Here is a 15,790-nt window from a genome sequence, read left to right as displayed (position 1 = left end):
GTCTGATATGTTTGCTTGATCCATCTGTAGACCTGTACCTTGACCTCTGGTACCCTTCCAGAGTTACCTGATGTTTTTAAACTTGCAGAAATGAAATACAGACCCTAGCATCCCCAGAGGCACTGGTGACTTGAAGGCTAGCCTGGTGAGTCACCAGGATCCATTCATTTGGTTACGGATAATGCTCTTCACCCAAGCTAATCCCTTTACAAAAGTTCATTTCTGCTCTTTTTCCTGAAGCTTCTCTCAGAGGCAGGGGAAAGTGTGGCCGTGAGGATTTCATGGTTATTTGTGCCCCAGCTGGTTTGGCTACTTCAGATCAGGAAGTAACTGGGTTGGATACAGGGGCCAATGACAATCCTTTCAGCCATTAGCTTAAGGCTGACCAACCTGGCAAAGGCTCACCTTCCTGAGCAAGATTGGGAATTCAAATAATTAAAGGCTAGGATATCAGAAACAATGTGATTGGACCAAAGGGCCAAAGTAATGGGAGCCTGACATTCTGGGCTGAAGTTATAAGGCTATCAGGCCTAGAACTCTCTCTCTAGCCCAGAAGGTAAACACAGCTCTACCTGACCCAGGTTCTTCTCTCAGTGTGGCTTACAGAGGTTTCAGGGAGTTCATCTTGTTTATGGATGGTGCGTCACGGTTTAGGAAGAAATGAATTCTAGAATGCACATCTGCTTACAAGACATGACACATTTATATAGATATTTTCAATATAGTAGGGTAGAAGCAGCAATAGGAAGAGCACAGAATTGTATCACAGTGAGACACAGATCCTCTTTCTTGTTTTGTTTTTTTTTAGCAGTACACGGGCCCCTCACTGTTGTGGCCTCTCCTGTTGCGGAGCACAGGCTCCGGACGCGCAGGCTCAGCGGCCATGGCTCACGGGCCCAGCCGCTCCATGGCACATGGGATCTTCCCAGACCGGGGCACGAACCTGTGTTCCCTGCATCGGCAGGCGGACTCTCAACCACTGCGCCACCAGGGAAGCCCAACACAGATCCTTTTTCTAGCTCTCTCTCCTTAATATATATATATTTGATAAAACATATATATATATATGATATATATATATTTGATAAAAATAATGGCTCCTAATAAATATTACTGAGTAGTTTTCTCAAAACTTAAAGAAGAGAGTATGCATATCAGTGATGCTCAATTGTTTTTGGTTATGGACAACAGAAAACAAATTGGGTCAATCATCATGAGACACTTTGAATGCAACCAGTAATTCAAACACAGTATCCAGTAAAGTTTTATAGCGGAATATCAGCAAGACAGCAGGAACTTACAGCATGAAGCAGGCACCTCAGCTTTGTTAAAAACTTCTTTTCTATTTCTTGGTGAAATTGTTTTGTTATGATTAGTAAGAGCATATGTTTAAAACCTATACATCTCCTTAGCTATACATGTGAGGGATACATTTATCTTCAGCTAAAAACAACATGCTCATGTTCAGAGACAGTAAATGGTCAAACAATGGGTTGATTCTATACCTCTTCTGTGAATTAATTCTTCAATTCAAAAAATATTTGTTGAGTCACTGTTCACCTAGGCACTGGGGGGAATTGGACATGAAAATATACGATCCTTGCCTTTATGGAGCATGCGGTCTTGTGGAAACTCATCCACAAGTTGGTCACTTCCAGTGGCTGGTCTAGTTGCAGGGCCTAGCAAACTCTGGCCCTCAGGCCAAACCAAGTCCCTAGCCTGGTTTTGAAATAAGATTTTATTGTAACACAGCCATGCCCATTAGTTTACATATTGCCATGGGCTACTTTTGTGCTATGAGAACAGATTTTAGACAGAATCTTTATGGCCCCCCAAAGCCTAAAATATTTATTAACTTGGCTCTTTATTTAAAAAAAAAGTTTGCCAATCTATGGTCTCATGAATAATAGAACTTATCAATTTCAATTAGACCTAACATTTTCAAACTGGGAGTGCTCACATGATTACGATCACTGAGAGACTAGTGAAAAATACAAAATGTTGGACACGTAACCCATATGGATTACTTTATAAATGATAAATATAAATTAATTTATAAATTATACAAATATAGTCACACAATATATATACTGGAAAACAGAGCTGTATTATATATGCTGCTATAAAAAGATATCCAGGAGAATTTATATGTTTAAAAAAAAACCCAAATGGAATATTACTCAGCCATAAAAAGAGATGAAATTGAGCTGTTTGTAATGAGGTGGATAGACCTAGAGTCTGTCATACAGAGTGAAGTAAGTCAGAAAGAGAAAGACAAATACCGTATGCTAACACATATATATGGAATTTAAGGGAAAAAAATGTCATGAAGAACCTAGGGGTAAGACAGGAATAAAGACACAGACCTACTAGAGAATGGACTTGAGACTATGGGGACGGGGAAGGGTAAACGGTGACAAAGCGATAAAGAGGCATGGACATATATACACTACCAAACGTAAGGTAGTTAGCTAGTGGGAAGCAGCCGCATAGCACAGGGAGATCAGCTCGGTGCTTTGTGACCGCCTGGAGGGGTGGCATAGGGAGGGTGGGAGGGAGGGAGACGCAAGCGGGAAGAGATATGGGAATATATGTATATATATAACTGATTCATTTTGTTGTGAAGCTGAAACTAACATACCATTGTAAAGCAATTATACTCCAATAAAGATGTTAAAAAAAAAAAAAAAAAACCCAAGGTACATACAGTATTTATAGCATGTTCTTATTTATGTAAAAAAAGGGGGGATTTATCTACACATACAAATTTTTATAGTCATTGACTACTTTGAGAAAGTTACACAAAATTTGTATAGTTTTGTACTCAGAGACATATCCTCTGGTACTACTAGAAATTTTTATTATGTTGTTATACAGTTTGAAATAATGTATCTTAAAGTATCTCAGTACAAGTAGTGTAGTGTGTGTGTGTGTGTGTGTGTGTGTGTGTGTGTGTGTGTGTGCGTGTGTGTGTATGAGAGACAGAGAGACAGAGACAGACAGAAAGAGAGAGGCCAAAAACGGCTGTTCGTAAGAGCACGAACTGTTGCTATCTTGAGCTGTAACTCAAAGCATTCTCACAGGTGAACTGAGTGGAATTCAAGAAATGTCATTTGATTCAAAAACTGTACCCTTACCATTGATGAACAGGGATATACAGGAATCTAAATGGTGTCCTCCACCTAGGGCTCCAACTGGGTCTTGTGTCCTGTTGCCTTAAGTGGAATCTGTCACCAAATTGTGACTAGAGACGGAGCTAACCCTGCCCCAAGAACACTGTCACATCAGCCTGGCATTCATCTTCCATTAAGACACTTATCAGGATGTCTAAAGGACAGATTGCTGAGTCTACGGAGTTTAGGAAAACAGGCTGGATGGCAGTTTGTACTTCCTCGACAGCAACAGCCTGCAGGGTGTAGACGAAGAATGCCACCTGCTGAGTCAGTAAACAAAGGATGTTGCAGCCATCCAGCCATCAGGCACTGCGGCCATCCCACCCCACACAAAGAAAAGGGCTAAATTCATTAACTTGAGACGTCTGGTGTTTCTTTAATTGACAGTAATCTTTTGATGTTCCAACTACTTGGGTTTTTTGGCGTGGTTTTCTTTTCTGCAAAAACTCCTATATATCCTGGCTGCTCTGTTACCTCTTCAGAACAGTCCCTCAGAGGTATCTGAGAGGCTGCCTCCCCGGTTTAAGTCCTCAGTATGTCCACTGAATAAAACATAATTCTCAACTTTGAGGTTGTGCATGTTTTTCAGCTGACAGAGGAAATCACAATTCAATCCAATATTTGCTTTTGTTATTATGTTATACCTAATGGCTTGGATGTGAAGTGGACACCTATGTACTTTATTCTCTTCTAATTAATGTAGGCTAAGACAGTCATCAAAAAGAACCTGATAACTAGGAAGGATCAAATTGCTATATTAATTCACAATGACTAATGTAAAAATAAGTGATTAATCTTGATAAAAGAGGGATTACCTAAGCCTCCCATTAATGAATGTTCCACTTGCTTACTTCAGATTAGGACATGAAAGTCACCCTGACTGAAGTTGTGAGCATTGGCTCAAAATTCTTTCTTTTTCATGTGGATCGTCTTCTTTTTTTTTTTTTTTTTTTAATCAAGACTATCCCCCAATAGGGACTTCCCTGGTGATCCTGTGGTTAAGACTCCATGCTTCCACTGCCACTGCAGGGGGCACGGATTCTATTCCTGGTCAGGGAAATAAGATCCTGCATGTCAAGCAGTGCAGATGAAAAAAAAAATATATATATATATATTTTCAGTAATACTAAGTCTTATCTGGTGTTGAGAATGGGAATTTGGTGGTAGAATAATAACATTTAAATTTGAAAGGTGCTTTAAGGAATATCTTTTTCATATGTCATCTACTGTGGGTAAAGAATGCTGCCTGCCATATCAGTGGCAAAGGATGTTGCAGCCATCAAGCCACCAGCCATTGCAGCTACACCTATGGTGCACCCGGAGGGGATTCAGGATGGAGAAAACAGGATACTGGCCCTAGATAGTTAAGGCACATATCAAAGGAATGATTTCAATGAGCCCAGACTCTTGCATCTTTCCATCCATAGAAAAGTGCTAAATTTATTAACTTTATTAACTTTATTAACTTAAATTTATTAACTCTGCTTTTTCTTAACAGTAATTTTTTGAAGTTCTGACTACCTGTTTTTTGTTTATTTGTTTGGTTGCAAAAACTCCTATATATCTTAGTTCCTCTCTTACCTCTTCGGAGCAGTCCCTTTGAGCGGTCTGAGAGGCTGTCTCCCCAGCTTAAGTCCTTAGCAAATCCAAATAAAACATAATTCTCAACTTTCAGGCTGTGTATTATTTTCAGTTGACACTTCTCATCATTTTATATCAATACAAGAGAAAAATAGAAGTCCATGAATGTAAAGGAACTTGCCTCAAATGACCAAGCTAGAGAATAAACCATGATCAGAGCCCTTAACTTGTAACCTTCTCCTCTGTAAACCCAGGAAGAAAAATTAATGTTGAAGAAAAAAGTGTTTAATACTTTCAGCTAAGCACATAATTCCCAGGAACTCTTCTCTATAAACAGAAAATCTAAGCTCTTCAGAAGAATGACACCTCTTTTGCTTTAACTCATTCTTTGAAGTAATTTCACAGCTGAACGCCTAACATTGATTTCTGGGTAGTTTTACAAAGATAGAATTTTCTGAAAAAGAAACTAACATTCCAAGGAAGAATATGGCATTTGAGAGAGGAAAAGGATTAGTGGTGCCAAGAGCCTGCTACTCTGAGAGAAGTTTCCAGATAGCAAGAAACACAGCAGGGAGTCGAGAGAAATGGAAATTACAGATGAAGTTGCTCTTCAGGCACAAACTTGGTTTCTGACAGCTCTTGCTGAAAAACCTGGGAGAAGCTGAACAGAAACATTGGTCCAGAGGCAGCCCCGCGGCTCAAGGGCTCAAGGCTCTCCATCTCAGAGTAAATATTGCAACTTCCTCTTATCCTTCTCCTACTGGGTGGAGGAGGATGGCCTAAGAGAGCATAAGACTGAGAGGCAGCTTCTCATGGAGAATTGCTGGGTGCAGAAAATAGCATGTTTAGCTTAGAGCCCAACAACCGGTTTTTCAAAAATAAAGGAAGTAATAACCATTAGCATGAGAGCACAAATCCGAAGGCTCAATTACTTTACACAGAGCTCTGCAGGAGACCGCCTAAGGCAAATTGGGCCGAAGAGGAGGCTCCAATCCATTGTATCAGGTTTACTGATTCCCTTCTGGGGGCATAGCATGGCATCGAGGGCTTTGGGGATTATTAGGGAAACAGAAGATGTGCTTTACATCCTTGAGAGCTTTCTGATTCTAAATGGGACAGAGTAAATATGTGTATGAGAACACGTCCCAAGTATATAAACAATTACACAACTAAACAGTACTCTGCTAGTTCAGTATGGAGGGAAGTGGGAAGAATTCAAGTCAGGGGCTGAGACAGGGATGAGGCAAGAACGATTACCCGGAGAAGTCAGATGAGTTTTACAGCTGAGATCGGACCTGGTTACGCTGAAAAGTGCAGAAGGGGCTTATGTTCGATAGGAGGCAGGGAAGTAGGAAAACCTCGACTTACTATATGACAAAAGAACGCACAAAGGCTTCTGAAGCCTCCACTGCTGCAGAGAACTTACTCTTTATCTAAAATGAAATGTGGGAATTCTTGCAAAGGACAGAACTCTAGAATTCGGCATGTTAATAATTCAATGAGAATGTCTATTATACCCTAATCTCTCAAAATCTCATTAGTAACATAATTGTACTTGTTCTCAGAAAAGGGAAAAGAAAAGGCTAATCTCAAGTAACAAAAATAATATTTAACTTAATGTCAACATTAAAAATGAAGTAATAAGATCCAGTCTAATAATATATTTCACTGATATCAGCACTGTTACTATAAATCCTATAGATGTCATATTTTGATATTTAAAAGTCACGTCTGAGAAAGACAAATATATGATATCAATTATATGTGGAATCTAAAATATGACATAAATGAACATATTTACAAAACAGAAACAGACTCACAGACATAGAAAACAAACTTATGGTTACCAAAGGGGAAGGCTGGGGGAGGGATAAATTAGGAGTTTGGGATTAGCAGACAGTACTATATATAAATTAGATAAACAACAAGGTTCCTGTATAACACAGGAAACTATATTAATGTCTTGTAATAAACCATAATGAAAAAGAATATGAAAAAATATACATATATATCTGAACATATATAATATCTGAATCACTCTGCTGTACACCAGAAACTAATACAACATTGTAAATAACTAGACTTCAATTAAAAAAAAAAAAAAGCAGAAAACTAAAAACAAAATTTTTAATTAAAAAAAATTAGGTCTTTCTGACTCCAGAAGTTTTTCATTTTTTTTCAATAAATAGCTCACTATTTCAGAAAAAAAAGTCACATATCCTACTTTCAATTAGACAGCAAAGAAATGGGTTAGCCAATCGCTGCCCCCGTGGAGCACTGACAGCCACCGGCGTATGGTAAAAATTTTACATGGTTTTATAATTGATATTAACAATAGCCTAATAAGGTGCCATGGCTCACGGGCCCAGCCGCTCCGCGGCACGTGGGATCTTCCCAGACCAGGGCACGAACCCGTGTCCCCTGCATCGGCAGGCGGACTCTCAACCAATGCGCCACCAGGGAAGTCCATCTTGAAATATCTTAATGGTACTCTGCGAATCTGACTACCTCTCTAAGACTCTTTCCCTGCTGTCCCTCCTTTCTCATCATCACCTTTGCATATGTTGTCCCCGGAATTTCCCTTCTCATTCTGGTTGGCCTGGGGGAATAAATACCCATTTACACATCACCTTTTCAGGCAAAGCTGCTCAGCCATCCCTTTGTGCTAGTGTCAGATCTCACACAGCCTGTAGTTTTTGCGATCTCCACTCCATTTAACCATCACTTGTTTCTTTCCTTGAGTTTTGTTCACGCCTGGACCAGAAGGGCTGGTCGATACTGTGAAGCATCATCTTAGTCACGAATAGGCCATGCCCACCACATCTACACCCTGTAGATGCTCTTGAAAGTTTGTTGAATATTTTGTAAAACACATCAAGAACCCTTGAAATGTTAAGAAACAAGAGTAAGCAAACCAGTAAAAAGACTTTCTGGAGGAGTTTCATTCATTGCCTAGAAAAAGGAGACATACCACTTGGGAGAAGTGGAGTGAAATTCTTCTTGTCAGCTTGCAAATATGAGTTATGATCAAAGAAATCCAGTGTATATAAAATCGCTTTACAGCCCTGGCTCTCTGTAAATGTTAACAGTAAATCTAATTCTAAATGTTATTTGAGAAAGAAGTTAGCATTTACATTTTAAGTGCTTCATTTAAATCATTAAGAGTTATAGTGCCTTGAATTTCATTGGGAACTTTTGGATTTAGCAAACAGTTAGATTTGTTGATTCCATTAAACATCAAGGTTAGTTGTTTTTTGCTTTTTTTTTAACACAAATAACAGATAGTCCCCAAAAGACTTCTTTATTTGGAAACAGGAAGACTTTGATTAGAGTTCACTTTCAGCCTACTGTGTGACCCTGGCCAAGTCAGTAAACTTCTCTGCATGTCCATAAAATGGTTGATAAGACCATCCTAAAGGCTGCTACAAAGATTAAATGAAATAATTCATTAAAAGGCTCCTAGCACAGTGCCTGCCATTCCCTTTTTACCACCCACACCTGCCCTCCAACAATATATTATCTCTAAAATTAATAGTTTTTCAATAAACATTTTGTAAATTAAATGCTATCAAATATTAAATGCTTCTTGGCAAAGTAATCTTTTTCCAATGCTTTCACTTTTTAAATAAATTTCAGATATTAGATGATGTGTGAACATATTAATCATGTAAAATATTTTAATCTAATTTATATATGAACCGTAGCTTGGTACTATATTGTCATAAGCACATAACCTACCTATGGACCAACACAGCATCATTTTATTGTCAATTCAATGTTGATGTAAATTTAGCTAAAGGAATAAAACCTGCATGACAAATAATACAACTTTTCAATAATATGAAGATAAGATTCTCTTTACTCACAAAGACACATACATACTGCATACATATATAAAATAAATTTTGACTATAGATCATTTATATCACTATGTAATGTCAATCCATTAATCAATTAATTCAACAAATGTATTGAGTGTCTACTATGTGCCAGGAAATGAACCAATAACTGGTAAATAAAGATGAACAAAACACCTTTTTAACCCCATAGAATCCATCACCCAGTCAAAGAGAAAGACAAGACATAAGGCAAGTAATAAGGTATGATAAATGCCTTAATAGAGGGTTCAAGATTATAACTAATATAATATTAAAAGCAGTTCTAAAACTTTAGAACTGTTCTTTCCTAAAATTATCTTTGCTGACTTTTCCTAGATTAATCCAAAAATAGTGCTGTGACATTTTTATTTATTTTTGGCTTTGTTGGGTCTTTGTTGCTACGCACAAGCTTTCTCTAGTTGCAGTGAGCAGGGGCTACTCTTCGTTACAGTCCGCAGGCTTCTCATTGTGGTGGCTTCTATTGTTGCAGAGCATGGGCTCTAGGCACGCGGGCTTCAGTACTTGTGGCTCATGGGCTCTAGAGCTCAGGCTCAGTAGTTGTGGAGCACGGGCTTCAGTAGTTGTGGCTCACGGGCTCTAGAGCTCAGGCTCAGTAGTTGTGGAGCACAGGCTTAGTTGCTCCATGGCGTGTGGGATCTTCCTGGACCAGGGATCGAACCCGTGTCCCCTGCATTGGCAGGTGGATTCTCAACCACTGCACCACCAGGGAAGCCCCTCCCCTGACATTTTTTGCTTAGGGAAACTTTCTTAGGAGACATCCAAAGCAGAACAAAGTTTTCTACCCTGAGGTCAAATAGACCAATAATGTTTGGAAGTGAAAAATGAAACATAATTCACAGTTCTCAGCTCCTATCAATTTAAATTCAAATAGACAGTTGGTTCAGCGTATGTTGATTTCTTAAAATCGGAAATAGACTCCCCCAGCAATATGCCTCAGGGAAAATAAAATGTGTGGGCTGGTTTTATTCACTGATGTTTGATTACATCCCTGAAGGAAAAAAAAAAAAAAAAAAAAAAGACTGTAATGAGACATGTACAATTCCTTTTTCCTCAGGAGCAAAGATTCTTGGGTCTACCCAAGTCAGAGAACTTGTTTCAAATTAGAACATAAACAAACAAACAAAAAGGTAAAGAAGTCAGGATGGGATCCTGGAATAGCTATTAATTTTGAGTAAGTAGAGCATGGATTTAAAGTCCCACAGCCTGCTGAAGGTCCTGGCTCTGATGTCAACTAGTTATGGGATGTTGGAAAAGCTTCTTGACCTCTCTGAGTCTCATTTACTCATCAGTAATCTGGAACTAATTAAGACCTATTCACAGAGTTGAGAATTCAAGAGAACAATGTATTCCATGTGTCTGACATATAGTAGGCTCTCAATATCTGGCAGCTAATAATAATAATAATACAGTGGAAAGAAGAGAAAAAGGAACCACAATTTAAAAGACTACCATTAGCTCCACTGAATTAGAATTTTTGTATATTTTCTTCCTTTTACTTTCTCTTCACACATGGAAGCAAATAACAATAGCATTTGCACTAAGTATTGAGGCAATTTATACTGGTACCAGGTTTTGCAGGTCTTATTTCACTTAATCCATAGTCAGTAACTCTGTTATCCTCATTTGATAGATGGGAAATTGAAGCACAGACACATTAAGTGCCTTGTTCTAGGTCACACAGTTTGGAAGAGATGAAGTCAGAACTTGAGTCCAGATCAACTGTGATGCTAAATTTCATGTTAATATCAATATACTATAAAAGCATAATACAACATAAAAGCGTACTATAATTAATATGCTCTCACCCCGGTCCTCTGCCACCCATGCCCCACCAATGTAACCTGAAGAAAAGTTTTTGGTTTGATTTCAAAGTTATTAACTCAGGGAACTCCCAGGCAGTCCAGTGGTTAGGGCTCAGTGCTTTCACTGCCGGGGCCGGAGTTCAATCCCTAGTCAGGGAACTAAGATCCCACAAGTGCGCCACGTGGCCAAAAACAACAACAACAACATTATTAATTTAACAAAACATTGTAAAGCAACTATTCTCCAATAAAAATAAAAAAAGAAAAACACCAAATTCCAGGGGAATTTATGTTTAAATACCAGGAAAAAAAAATCTCCCTATAGCATTTCTCCCAGGAGCCTCAAACAAGGAAATTTTCTACTCCAGCATTTCTCTTTCCCTTTATCCCATTTCAAGTATTCAAATGCACGGTGATAAGAAACTTTATACTGAACCTAGTGGGGCACGAACAGGCTGATCTTTCTGCACTTGGTAGCACAGATTAACACCTCGCTCTTGATGTCATCACACAGCTGGGTTCTCTGAATGGTTTGGCTCCCAGTTACCATACACAGACAATTATTAATGATACATAATTAATACTTAGAGGGAAAAAGATTGCCCATGACGAATGTAGTAGAGTACAGTACATAAAGCTGGGTTTGAATGTTTGTCTTCTGCACATCCTCTATAGTTAGTAAAATACAACTAACGATTTTCATTTAATTTGGTCCACCACTCCAAGAGTGGGGCAAGATTTCAAATGAATGGCCTGTTTTTTACTTTTTTGTAGAATCTCAGCTGTCACAAGTATATATGTTATTTATATGAAAAATGTAAAAATCATGAAAACACTTTCTATTTCTAGATAAGACATGCACATCTTATGCTTATAATATTCTTGGTTCCCAGATTTTATTAGTATGAAGTTGTTTAGAGGATTTCCCTCTGAAAATGCTATTCTAGCTTCACACAACTCAAGATGTGTGCATCAGTTCCACAAATGACATACTGCATCATCTTACATTTATGAAGAAACTGTTGACATGCTGTCTTTCAATGAAAGAATAGGCAAGAGAGCAGGATCATTCTGAGAAGGTTAATTCTGGAAGCACCTTGGCCTGATACATACAGGCCTTTATAGACTGAGTGGTTTTACCAATGGACCTTTCCAACTCATGCTGTTCATTGTCGACCACACTTGGCTTTTCAAAAATTTAAAACTGGAAAAATCTACTTTCACTTAAAGTCTTTAATAGAGCATCTACTTCAGTGGTTTCTAAACACCAAAGCTTCTCCTTAAGAAAGTTTTCACCAGTCCACACAGAAAAGAGAGAAATAACAACAGTTGCAAGTATTTGTCATTCAGCTATAGTTACCCCATTTAAAGTACTATCTTTTACTCTGACATGATTGTTACCACTTTTTAAATTTTTAAATATTTTTTGATTTTATGAAATGATAAGAGTGGAGGGTAAGATTTTTTTTTAAATGACCTCACTTGGCAAACCATTAATAGGCAACCTAATATGTCACTGCATTTTTAAAATCAGTATTTAAAAATGCAAAGGTCAAGAATCACAAGTCTACCTCATATACGTTTACTAGCAGAATCACTAACACAGCGAATTAAGTATTTTTTCCCTCTATTTTTACACTGGGAAAATACCTATGAAAGTAGATCTAGAAAATTAAATATCAGTGCATCTATGTTTATCTCACATTCCTCAGAGGGATGTCTAATATCTGAACTGGTTTTCTTTCCCTATATAAGTCTAGCTTATATAATCAAAGTGAAATGAGGAGTATTTGGACATTTACAATTTTGTAGATATATCACATTGCACAGATATGATTTTAACAGTAAAAGTACAAAAGGAGCCATTCTTCAAAGTAAGGGAGTCACGATTCAATTAATAATTTAGCATTTTACAGAGGCCTTAGAAAGATGATAAGTGCAGAAAACAGAAAACATAGTGAAAGATCTGGGAAAGAGATATGGCATCAAAGGTTAATTAATGCATTTTCAGATCATTATCAGTTTGCTGACAGAACTGAAGAAAAAAATAGCATGAGCTAGATCATTATTTGCGGTTACTGTAATATTCAGAATGAATATAGTAAAATCACCAACACAAAATTATTATTTGTATTTCAAGCCTACACATATAACAGAATACTTAGAAAGCAAAAAGCACATAGCTATCGTTAATTAGCTGTTCTCATCACATACTATTTGGAGTCTGTCTACAATGCCCTGGGAGAAGGTTCCCACTGAGAACAGAGGTTACATGTCTGAAAGGGGCAAATAAGAGTTGAGTTCCATTTTAATTTGCAGATTTTAGCCTCTATTTCTTTTTAATTAAAAATGAATCCCCAAGTGTATTGGTACAGCATCTATGGAAAACTGGCAGTATTTTTAAAAGTTGAATTTATCCGTATCCTGTAAACCAGCAATTCAACTCCTAGTTACATACTCAACAAAAATCTGTACATATTTTATCCAAAGGGCATGAACTAGAATGTTTATAGCAGCAGTATTTGTAACAGTCCCAAACCTATGAACTACCCAAATGCTCATCAACAGTAGAATGAATAAATAAATTATAGTCTATTTCCACAATAGAATATGAATGATTGCACAAACTAATGTGGAACAAAAGGAGGTAGTCATACCAAAAAAGTCTATATTGCATGATTCCATTTGTATAAAGTACGAGAAGAGGCCAAACTAGTCTGTTCTATGGGAAGTGCGGATAGTGACCATCCGTGAGAGGAGGGGGTAGTAACTGGAAGACAGAAGAAAAGCTTAGAATGAGAGGTGGGGACTTCCAATGTTCTATTTCTTGATCTGGGATCTGGTTACATGAGCAAGGAAGTTCAAGTTGCTGGATACTTACAATATGTATAATTTTCACATAACATATAGGCTATGCTATAATACAAAGCTACAAAGAAAAATGAATCCCTAAAAGAAATAAATGAGTTGCTAGGAGGTAAATTTCCCATGCAATAGCGTGGTGATGTTTTTTTCTAAATCTAGAGAGCAGCTAAAGAATTTGAGAAAGAAAATAAGATCGAAGAAGATTTAGAACAGATCTTACATTTACAAAGCACTGCACCTAAAAATACCAAGTATTTTCCAGGTCTTCAGCATGTCTCACAGAGGCCATTACCTCCTGAAATGTTCTTTGTCAGAAAAAGAATATCATCACTCCTGGAAAAATATTTGTATATATCTCCTAATGTTACCTTAGAATAATCTGTCTCATTCTATTGTGGTCTGGTTTTGGACTAAAACTTCAACTTTGGAGAAAGCCGTTTTATAAATAACATCATTTGCCAGGCCTACTTAGTAAGTATTTGAAATTCTGGGAGGCTTGTTACACTTTGCAATCTACAGGTTTAGATGAAAATATGGACTTGTCAAAAGATCAGGTTCCAGTACAATCACTTCTAATCTGATTTTTAGCTACTTTGTCATTGTAAAAGGGATTACACTGCTAACTGCTCATCAAAATCCTTCTCTTTTTGGACACGTGCTAGATTTCATTTCCCAGCCTCCCTTGAATTAGGTATAATCACATGATAGATTTTTATCCAGACTCCTTTGTGCTTTTTCCCTTCTGGCTATCTGGAATGGTGATGTCCCCAAGGTCAACCTTGGAAACCATGTATTAAAGCCTCTACCAGCCTAGTCCCTGAATGACTGGGAAGAAGACATGACCTGATCCTCTCTTGTGTTGAAGCCGCTGTATATTTCTGTTGCAAGCATCAGCCGACCCTATTTTGGAGCTTCAAAATATAAGTGGTTAATTATTGTTTTTATGTATGGTAGAGTTCTGTGTCTTCTTCACCCTCTTTATCCCTGATGGAGAAGTGGAGGATATCTTAGCAAAAACAATGCACTAATGTGATATGCATTAATATAACCTATCATAAAATAATATGAACTATCAATTTTATCAGAGGAGACTATGTCTTAGATTTATTCCATTCTTAATAGGGATGGGGTTAGAGCATGGGCTAGGGATAGACAATAAAAAGGAGATTCTGTTTGGAATGCAAACCCCACCCAGTAGAATTACAAAGGGATGCTTTGCAAGACTTTTCTAGATTCCAGACTATTCATGTCCTGCCCTGAGTAAAATGGAATTATCTCTGGTAATGGCCAGTAACTACGCAAGAACCCTTTCAGATATGGTGGGGAATAACGGCCAGATTCTCAATGGAGGAAAAAAGGAGTAGCTACCTTGCAAGCATAAACAGAAGCAAAGTAAATGACAAGAAACTTACTTCAGAGGAAAGATATAAAACGTTGGATTTTACGCCCTCTACAAATTAATGTAAAATACCAATCTTAACTTCTCTGGGCATGGGGGAATTGCAATGAGACCAATTCATTATGCCCCACGGGACCTATTCAAAGGTCAAATATCATCATAATGAGTCTTTTGTACACAGTTGCAGCTAAAGCCCCCATATAGAAGCGTGACTGTGAGCCCTCAGGTGGCTAAAATAAAATATCCTTCATCTTCACACCCCTGGCACTTAGGACAGCCCTGACACGTTAGAGGCACTCCACAGACTATGGAATGAACAGCTTCTAAGCCAGTAAACACAGAGTGAACCCTGCTCAATCCAAATGACATTACAGACCAAGTAGTGTCATTTGTCCTCAATCAGAAAACTCTAGGAATGAACGAACTAGACGGGGGAGGAGAGAAGCTAAAATCTCTATCACTGAGAAAAGAGGCAGAGGAAGAAGCAGGGGTGAAGCTCTAATATGTGCAATGGTTGAGCGACACTGAACTGGGGAAAACCTAGATAAAGAGAAGTAACATTTTGGCTGTGTACAAATCCTATTTCTGCCTCCAGTTTAGGGGAATTAAAAAAAAATAGAATACAGAGATTTTGTTTAATAATATTAGCTATTGGTTAAGATAGATATACTAATTTTCAAGCTTTAAAAATGAAATTACTCTGATTACAAACTTTACTTTCAGACTCTACTTACTTACACGTCCACAGAGGAGTGGACAGTTGAAACATTTATCATTTAAGCTAGCTCCAACTTTAAGATTCATTTATCAAGCTATTTCAGACCATAAGGGGGATAGGGGCTGCCATTAATCAGAGAGTTACCTCATTTTCCCCTTTCATTTCTGTATCAGCTATAAATCGCTACCAAATCTGTCCATTTGGTATTTTCTGCTGCTTTCAGAGTTTGATCTCCACACTGCTTGATAAAGCAGGATCACTTTGAATTAAAGATCAGAGAGGCTCCAGCTCAATTATTTTAGTCATGTGCCACAGAGGCTTTGTGCCAATTACGCTAGACCATTTGTCTATGA

General features: G+C 37.9%; 1 protein-coding gene across 6 annotated transcripts in view; it reads right to left on the bottom strand.

The window, feature by feature from the left end:
• PDE4D (phosphodiesterase 4D) overlaps window positions 1–15,790 on the bottom strand; it is a 1,454,760-nt gene that overhangs the window by 672,365 nt on the left and 766,605 nt on the right. The gene's annotated exons all lie outside the window — the stretch shown is intronic.

The sequence above is a fragment of the Orcinus orca genome, chromosome 3 (assembly GCF_937001465.1).
Source record: "Orcinus orca chromosome 3, mOrcOrc1.1, whole genome shotgun sequence".
Classification (NCBI taxonomy): domain Eukaryota; kingdom Metazoa; phylum Chordata; class Mammalia; order Artiodactyla; family Delphinidae; genus Orcinus; species Orcinus orca.
Note: the sequence above shows the minus strand (reverse complement) of the source record. Positions and strands in the feature narration are given on the sequence as shown.